This window comes from Vicugna pacos, chromosome 5 (assembly GCF_048564905.1).
Source record: "Vicugna pacos chromosome 5, VicPac4, whole genome shotgun sequence".
Lineage (NCBI taxonomy): Eukaryota > Metazoa > Chordata > Mammalia > Artiodactyla > Camelidae > Vicugna > Vicugna pacos.
In genome coordinates, this window is record NC_132991.1 from 28,048,416 (window position 1) to 28,058,174 (window position 9,759).

General features: G+C 38.5%; 1 long non-coding RNA gene across 1 annotated transcript in view; it reads left to right on the forward strand.

The window, feature by feature from the left end:
* LOC116280641 (uncharacterized) overlaps positions 1–1,114 on the forward strand; it is a 250,894-nt gene extending 249,780 nt beyond the window's left edge. Inside the window, exon 3 of the long non-coding RNA XR_012073083.1 lies at positions 1,019–1,114. This is a non-coding gene — a long non-coding RNA (uncharacterized lncRNA). The remainder of the gene's footprint in view (positions 1–1,018) is intronic.
* Positions 1,115–9,759: the final 8,645 nt, after the last annotated feature.

Consider the following 9,759-nt stretch of genomic DNA (forward strand, 5'->3'; position numbering starts at 1 on the left):
GGTTGATCTTATTTCAAAATAAAAAGTAAAAATAAGAGTGTCCCATATTTTTCTAATTTTTTCTATAAAAATTTTTAAGAAATTTACTTGAAGAAAAACCAGTATTTCTTCTAACTTATCTAATTCCCAGAGGTGCCTCCTAGTTCCTGTTCCTGACACTTGAATGTCAGGCAGCACGTTGCTCTGAAGCATCTCTGCCCAAGTTATGATGAATGAATGTCCCATGATAAGATTTTTAGAATCTCGAGTACTTTCTGATTGCCTTCTCTGGTTTGGACCCTCTTTACAAGATGTCCCTTTAAGAATTCCCTGTCACATTCTCTGGCCTTGGCTGGTCTTTGACCTTACCTTTGGCCCTACTCCACCCCCTCCCCACACTCAGGCCTCCGCTCTATAAGCTCCTCTGACCTTTCAGGGACCTCTTCTCCAGTGCCCAGCATCATCGAGGCCAGGCCCCCTTTCCTCCTCTTGCTCTGAACCACTCCCCTTCCGCTTTTGAAACTCATGCACCCAAGGGAGCACTTACAGGCTCCATGTCCTGCAAAGCACCCCTTCCTGTCTCATGGTACATCAGACTTCTTCAGTTTCCTGTTTTGTTCCACACTTAGCCCTCCTTCTCAACTTCTGCTCATGTCTTTTCTACACTAGGGGGGCCTATCCTCTGTCCATGACAGGTAGTACTACATTGACTCCTCTTTTGTCAGTAAAGTAGAAAAGATAAAATATTAATGCCATCCAACCAACTTCAGATTTATGTTATGATATATATGTAATTATACTTTATGTATAAGTAAATTATGTGTAATTATGTATATTTATACATGACACATCATTCCCTTCAACTGGTCTCCTAACTATAATTGTTCTTGACAACGTAGACAGACTCAGTCAATATTTATTTCTTCCCTTCATATTAAAACAGGTTGCGCTCAACAACGTATTATGATATTTAGGTTTATTTTGTAATTTTGTCCTATAAACAATTTTACAAAAAGAACGTATTGTGTTTGTGTTTCAGAAATCCTCCTTGTGTGTTTCTTGTTGGAAGACTGGGCTAAGATTCCTCCTGAGGTAGCCACAAAGATCAGACGTATCTTCTCCCAGAACTCCAGAAGCTGGCCTGAGGTACGTGATCTAAAGTGATTCCAATCTCTGGCCTCTGGCAGGAATTTGGCAGGTACACCACACATCCCCAGAGAAGCAGGGCCAGGTGGAAATTCATTATGGTGTTAGCATCTAGCATCCTGTGCCCAGGAGTCTAACCCTGACAGGGCTCTAACCTGGCAGTCCTCTTTGCTCAATGTGTATCCTTACACACCTGGTCTCCCTGGCTTTCTTTTTGTTTCCGAACATGAGTCTCCAGATTTACAGCTGATTCTGTGAGCTGTCTTCTTTCTATCCAGTCAAATTCTGGCCCCAGTTCCCAAAGTTGGTGTGTTGTTTGTTTGACAGGCCCTGTAGATACTTCCATGAGGGTTCGGATGTTCACAGATATAAATCATTACCCAACATCCTAAATCAGGTACATGTCTAAGCCAGGATTTAAGTTCCAGTTTACAGGCTTCAAAACCATTTAAAAAATTTTTGTAATGCAAAGTATTTTAAAAACATGTTTTTTATTGTATTAATATTGTCAAATTTGTGAGCACTCATCAGTATGCTGAGCGGAGGAAGAACAGTGCCGGTGTTCTACAGTCAGAACCCAACCGCCACGCTCTTTGTTACTTCTCCATAAACCGAATTGACTGTTTTTTGGACATATGTCAGTGTGATTTCTTTTATGTTGGTAGAAAAAAAGAATCCTCTTAGCTTTTCCTTCAGGTGACCTTGGAGACATTGCATTATTCCTAGCCACAAATCTTTCTGCAAGAGGATAAAGATGTTTCATGGTGAAGCTTATCTATTTGGCAGGCCTCCCTTGAAATTTTGACACTAACTTTTGTGAGGATAGGGTTTTTACCCTCCACGTAGAAAATGAGTCATTAATATCAGGAAAAAAAGAAAGAAAGAAAGAAAGAAAATTACCTTAAAATGTATTTGATCAAAAAACTGCTGTATGTGTTTTCCTTTTTGTGTAAGAGTTTATGGAAGTGTTTCTGGCCCAAACATTTTTGACATCCTGATAACCTACAGGATTGGAAATGCTGCTTCTGAAAGAAATGCATTGTGGAATGCAGAGAATGCCCTATTCAGGTCTTAAGTAGCACCATCTGTGTGTCTTTTAAAAACGTGGGCGCCTTGCAAAGCTTTGTCCCTGAGGGGAAACCTGGCTTCCCACACGCTGCCTAACAGTGGTGATGCTGTGAGGCATTTTCCCTCCTGCCTTCCGTTGTGGACCTTTGAGGGACTGCCTTACAAAGGAGGCAAGTTCCCTCTTGTTACTAAAATCTTGGGAATAGGAATATACTGCCTGATAAAGAAGATGAAATCCCAGCTGTGAAAGCAAGATTTCCAAATTAATAAAGTCATCTGGATGGGGCCCTTCTTCGTTTGCACATAAATAGGTCAAAATAATCACTAACATGCAGAAAGAGTGCCTGTGTGGCCACAGCTGAGAATTTTTTTTTTTTAAATCTGTCCTCTTTAGTCCTTTCAAATATGATGAGGGTCAAAGGAGACTAGATGGAAAAGTTAAATGTTATTGTAGGAATTGTCTCAGATCTTCCAAAGATGCTTCTACTATTGTATTACTCAAAATAGTTTTTATTTGTAATTTAAGACTTTTTGATAATAAATATATATATATATATATATATATATATATATATATATATATATGAACCAGTCATGTATCACAGCCAAATCTTCCAAAGGAATACATTTAAATTTTAGTTTAAAATAACATATACATAGATATTAATAACAATTAATTACAATTAATGCTCCTTTTTCTATTTCTGCCTTAAAAATAAACTCCTTATTAAAATAGTTTAGCAGCCCCTAAAACCTAAAGATCACAGATAATATATATTTATTGTACTGATTCCTATTTTTTAATTTGAAAATTCGTAGATATTCCCAGAACATATTTAATACCACCAACTTTCCTGAATGTAAATTCAGTAAACAGAATCTAACCACCCTGAATGAAGAAAGCAAGTCACTTCTAACTTCTGACATTAAGATCCTTGGTAGAATTTACAAGATTATAAATCTTGGTTTTGTTGTTAAGACATAGTAAATTCTCTCCTTTTGTCTGTGTTTTGCATTAGAAACACTTAGAACGATTCTTCCTTGATTAATCCTGAGAGCTTCCGGTCTCTCTGTTTGCACACTGGGTCGGATCCCCTCAGCGAGGGCTGCTCTCACAGGGCCGGCCTGCCCTCCCAATTAGAGCCCTGCACTTCCCCGGGCACATGACGTCTGTATTGTTCATGCCCTTTGAAGCGTTGCAAAGTGTTTAGTGGGGTACTTAGCACCCAGCAGGCGCGCCATGTTGCCAATGACCAGCATTTACACACTTCCCACACTGCTGGCAGCGTGGAGAGTTATCATCTAGCCGCGTTTTATTCTTCTTGCTCAGTCTGGAGATTTGGTTGACCCTTCAACCTTGAATTTTCCCTCCTTAAATCTCTATCAACAGATTTCCTAGATCATAAGCTTTGTCAGTTGAGGCAAGGCACTAAGAATTACTTGAGACCTCAACCTTCTTGTCTAGAAAATGAGGGAGTTTACAGAATGATTTCTAAGCACTCTCTTAGATTAAAATTCTAGGATTTCATGATATCCAATGGCTTACCAGGTAGCTATCTCAACCTGGAGGACTTGGCATATTTAATTTAGCAAGTCCCAGTGCCTTTGCTTTCCAACATCTCATTCTTGTCCTTATTGCCTTTGATGGAATTGAGCTTTTCCCTCTTCAAATTCCTCTCCTCTCTGTGTTCATATCCAAACAGATGCATGGCCCTCCAGCTTCTACCCAGTCTGTCCTTCCAGCTATACACACTCCCTGCTAACACTGAGGCTGCTGATACATTATGACTTCTTTCAATAGATTATTGATTTTTTCTGTTTATAGTTTCTTTCCCATACAAACCAACCATGCACTCTGCTGAAGGCTTGCATATTTCCTTCTGTGAGATTCTATTATCTACCTAATTAAGTTGATGGATATTTGTTGTATCCACTATCCTTTGTAGCAATATCCCAAGCTACCTTTCCAAGTATCTGCCTCTTATCTTTCCTATGCTCCAGGCAAATACCCCACCAGATCTCCTTAGTCCAGACCTTTACTTATGCCATTTACTCCAACTGAAGCTTTCTGTCATCTCTGCCTCTCCAATTTTGTCCATCCTTTAACTGTATCTCAATTGATATATTTTCCATAAAAATTCTGATTCTTCTAATCAGATACGATCATGATTTCTTTTGAATTGCCACAATATTTTATGTAGTTCTATTATTATCTTCATTATGGGAATTTATGTCCTTATCTCTCTTAAAAGCTGTTAAATACCCTAAGTCCTGTAATTGTGTCATATTCATCTTGTTATTCTTTGGGAATTCTTTCTTCGTATCATGTTCATAGAAATTCAGGAAGGATTTGTTGGAGAAAATTGATTTTAAGTTTAACTGGTGGTCTGATGGCTTATTTGCTTGCAAGCAATAGAAACTCACATAAAATAACAGGCAAAGATGAATTTTCTGAGAAGGAATATGCCATAGATCCTAAGGGCAGACAAATCTCTCTGCTTCTAATGATGTATATGTTTCATTATTCTCTCTATCTCTTCCTGTCTATCTCTCAGCTATTAGCTTCTCTGTGCCCAGGATAATATAGCCCAGGTAATGGTCTCCTTGCTCAGATCTCCAGCAGAGATTAGATAGAGTCTCTGAGTCCCAAACCAAATTCTCAGAAAAAGATTTGATTAGCTCCTCAGTTCAGGTGTCTAACCCTGACCCAATAAACTTTGAACAGGGGGGACAGTCTTACTCAGCCATCCACCCTCTCATTAAGGGCATTTGAAGGAAATTCAAGGGAACAGAGACCAAGCAGTGGATCAGTGTTAGTTATCAGAGAAAGGGACGCAGGCTGACACACACCCTAAGAAGAATCAGTCTAGTGTTGAAGAATCTAAATTTGACCGTTTACATACATAGGCTTTCATAATTATTCTAAACTTCATGTGGACCTGCAAAGAGACTGCAGTACCTTTATCTTTCATGTGACTTCCTGGACTTTTCTTTCTTATTCTGCATGGAACATTGCATCATCATCCCCAGTTGCTTGTTACTTTTAAGTCTAATGAGAAAGGTATGACTCCATAAGAGTTGTAGGTATGGCTGTTTGTACGTGGTACTACCTGAAATGAAATAGATAAACAGCCAATTAAGTTTTAGAGAGAATTGTACGATTGAAAGAGCCATCAACCTGGATTATAAGAGACCATGGCTATCCCCACAAAAGATCCTGAATTGCCACAGCAATCTTGAGAAAAAAGAGCAAACCTGGATGTGTCACTCTCCCAGACTTCAGACTATACTACAAAGCTATGGTAATCAAAACAGTATAGTGCTGGCATAAAAATAGACACATAGGTCAATGGAACAGAATAGAGAGCTCAGAAATCAACCCACACACCTGTAGTCAATTAATCTATGACAAAGGAGGCAAGAATATACAATCGAGAAAAGAGTCTAATAAGTAGTGCTGGGAAAACTGGACAGCTACATGTGAAAGAATAAAATTAGAACATATCCTCACACTACATACAAAAATAAGCTCAAAATGGATTAAAGACCTAAATGTAAGACCTGAAAGCATGAAACTAGAAGAGAACATAGACAGAACACTCTTTGAACACTCTTTGCTCTTTTTTTGTAGCAACATTTTTTGGATTTGTCTCCTAAGGCAAAAGAAATAAAAGCAAAAATAAACAAATGGGACCTAATTAAACTTAAAAGCTTTTGCACAGCAAAGGAAAACATCCACAAAATGAAAAGACAATCTACAGAATGGTAGAAAATATTTGCAAATGATATAATCAATATGAGGTTAATATCCAAAACATATAAACAGTTCATACAACTCAATATCCAAAAAAAACCAAACAACCTAATTTAAAAAATGGGCAGAAGACCCGAATAGACATTTTTCCAAAAAGACATACAGATGGCCAATAGGCACATGAAAATATGCTCAGCATCACTAATTATTAAAGAAATGCACATCAAAATCACAATGAAATATCACCTCACACCTGTCAGAATGACTATCACCAAAAAGTCTACAAATAACAAATGTTGGTGAGGATGTGGAGAAAAGGAAACCCTAGTACACTGTTGGTGGGAATGTAAATTGGTGCAGCCACTATGGAAAACAGAATGGAGGTTCCTCAAAAAACTAAAAAGAAAAGTACCATATGATCCAGCAATTCCACTCCTGGGTATATATCTGGAAAAATGAAAACACTAATTTGAGAAGACACATGCACCTCAATGTTCATAGCAGCACAATTTACAAGTAGCATGATTGCCAAGATGTGGAAGCAACCCAAGTGTTCATCAACAGGTGAATGGATAATGAAGATGTGTGTGTGGTGTGGTACATATATACACGTATATACAGACACACATGGTGGAATATTACTCAGTTATAAAAAGAATGAATATCTGCCATTTTCATCAATATGGATGAACCTAGAGAATATTATGCTTAGTGAAATAAGTCAGAGGAAGACAAATACCGTACAATATCACATATAGGTGGAATCTAAAAAATAATACATTGAATGTATATAGCAAAACAGAAACAGACTCACAGATATAGAAAACAAACTGGTGGTTACCACAGGGGACAGGGAAGAAGAGAGGGGCAAAATAGGGGTAGAGAAACAAGAGATGGAAGCTACTAGGTATAAAATACATACACAACAAAGATACATTGTACAGACAGGGAAATATAGCCATTATTATGTAATAATTTTCATGGCATATATTCTGTAAAAAATACTGAATCATTATGCTGTACACTTGAAACTTATATAATATGGTAAATCAACTGAACTTCAATTCCAAACAAAATGAAACAAAATAAAACAAACAACTTTGCTGAATTGCTATAGTCCAGCGACTGTTGTGTGTCTCTCATCTTCCCCTTTCTTAACGGGACCATTTACTGTGGTTATCTCATCCTTTATTCAGCTGTTGTGTATGTGTGACAGGAAGGCCAGGGGACTTGTTTTAACTGCATAGTCTCTGGATCAAAAGGACCCCCATTTTGCCCTAGTATAGATAATATAACATTTTGGACAGTGAACTTATTGCTATGATTGGATTGGAGTGGACTTTGTCATCTGTTTCTTGGAGATAGGGAAACTATATTTTGTTCATGGAAGGGACAGAAACAAAATTTTGTGACTTGAGGGTAAAGTAAATCATGTAAGGTAAAACATGTAAGAAAAATTATGTTGTTCCTCATTATTGGCTGTCACTGCATGTAAGAAGATACTTTCTCTCTGTGTTTGGCCATCAAGCTTGGGTATGTGACTTGTTTAAGTCAGTGAAATGAGTCTTTATTTGTGATTAGCATAATCCATTGCTGCACAGATGCTTGAAATGGTATCTCATGGGTTTACCATTGGTCCTTTTTCTCTGGCATAAAACTGTATGTCCTGGATAGGAGCTTATCCTTCAGTTGGGGTGCTGAAATGAAGACACCATGGAGCATAACCATTGTCAATTCGCATAGGACAAGTAATATGAGTGAGAAACATTAGTTGCTATAAGCCGTTGAGATTTGGGGATTTTTGTTATTGCAGCATGAAAGTTGATGAGTGCAACCTGATTTATGAAGTTGTTTATAAAATAGTTTACAAATATGAAATCTCTTCTAGATTTGTCACTTTAAAGAGTGCTCAAGAATCCTAAAAAATGGAATAAAAAAGTCACTCAGTAGTTTTCAATTTCTTTTCTTCCTTCCTCTTCCTTTCTTTGTTGCTTCCTTTCTCCCTGCCTCCCTTCCTTCCTTTTTTCGAGCAGTGGTACCATTAAAAACAAAAATCTCATTAAGAAGATCAATATATAACAGACATACGTTAATGTATATAAAATAGATAAACAATAAGGGCCTACTGTATAGCACAGGGAACTATATTCAATTTCTTGTAATAACATATAATGGAAAAGAATCTGAAAATAAAAAATATATGTATGTATATGTATAACTGAATCACTTTGCTATATACCTGAAACTGACATTGTAAATCAACTACACTTTATTAAAACATTTTTAAAAGAGGATCAGTATATAAATAACTAATAGTTGAACTGTTCTGGAAGTGAAGGAAGAGCATGGGGAAACATTTCTTCCTTGCTTCCTCACGGACCCCTCCCCATACTTAATATGCTTGAGGTACACCTTTCAGGCCCCTCCAGGGCAGAGCTTACTAAATTAGGCTTAAGGGCCAAAGAAGGAAAGTCATGTGCACACAACCTCACAACTTTTTTTGTGAACCACGTAGCAGGTGCAGTGGACTTTGGAATAAGACAGACGTGGGTTTGAATCTCTACTCTGCTAACTGATTAAGTGTGACCTTGGGCCACCTCCTCAATGCTTCCAAGTCTCTGTTTCTTCATCAGTAGAATGAGGCTACTGAATCCTGCCTCATAGAGCTCTTGAGAGGATTCAGGGCAGCAGTGTGTTTGCATGAAGGATATTATTATTTGCTCCTTGTTCTTGATCCTGTTTTCTTTCCAACATACTCTGTGTCACCAGAATCTTGGAAATTTTATCCAAAAAATGTGTTTGCAGTAGCTTATTCCTCATCTTTATATGCTAAGGATGGGCACTGGATGTCCGCGGTCACGTTGCTGGAACTGGAACGTGGGTCTCCCATTCTCCTTGTGTGTCAAACTGCTGCTGAGTCTCTGAAGGCCCTGGGTTTAGAGTTGCACGAAATTTTACTGCAGTTACTGAGGGGTCCTCCCTGTTGGAGGGAACGGCTGGTAGGTTTCATTTTTCATTGTTCCTCTGACATTCCAGAACTGAAGTATTTCCACTTAGCTCAGCAGAATCCAGCAAAGCATATCAGAAATGGAGAAAACTGTACTTTGAGGTTCAATCTGTAATTGATTTTTGAAGTACCATAAAATGCTAGTGTGAAAGAGCCAGTTCCACGTTTCCCTGAAGACTTTTCCTGCCCAAATGACAGATAGTTGGTGCTGTAAAATGAGGGGACTGAGATCAGCCACTTGAAAGATAGCCACTACATCTCTTCTCTGGGGCAAAAGAAATGGATGTGACTTTGACATCAGAGATCGCCCTGCCAGCAGCAAGTGGGTCTGAGAAGGAAACCTGTGAGCACTGCTCCTCTGCTTGTCAGCTTGTTAAAGGAGCACATGGCTTGCATGACGTGGACTCCAGGTGTGTCCCTGAACTGCAAGGCTTCTTAGTCATGTAAGAGCAAGATTTTACTTCTAAGGCAAAAAGTGAAGGTATCTGGGTGTGACATATTAGGCGTTACCTTGGCATGTCCCAACCTGCCATTTTAGTAAGGTCCTTTGGGGCTGGGAAGTTTGCACAGAATAAAATCACTTAAACTGCAAATTCTTTAAAAGATGCAGCCTCTGCCTGCTAGGTCCTGGGATTTTTCTCTCCACAGGACTTAGCGCGAAGCCCAGAAAGCCAGGGAGGCACTGGGCTAAAAATTCTCTTGAAGACCTTCCAGTCCAAGTTTGTTTGTTAGTGTAGACAAGATACATAGGTCTTTTCTTCTTCCAGTTTCATTTCAACCCATTTTAATACTGAAACAGGATTGA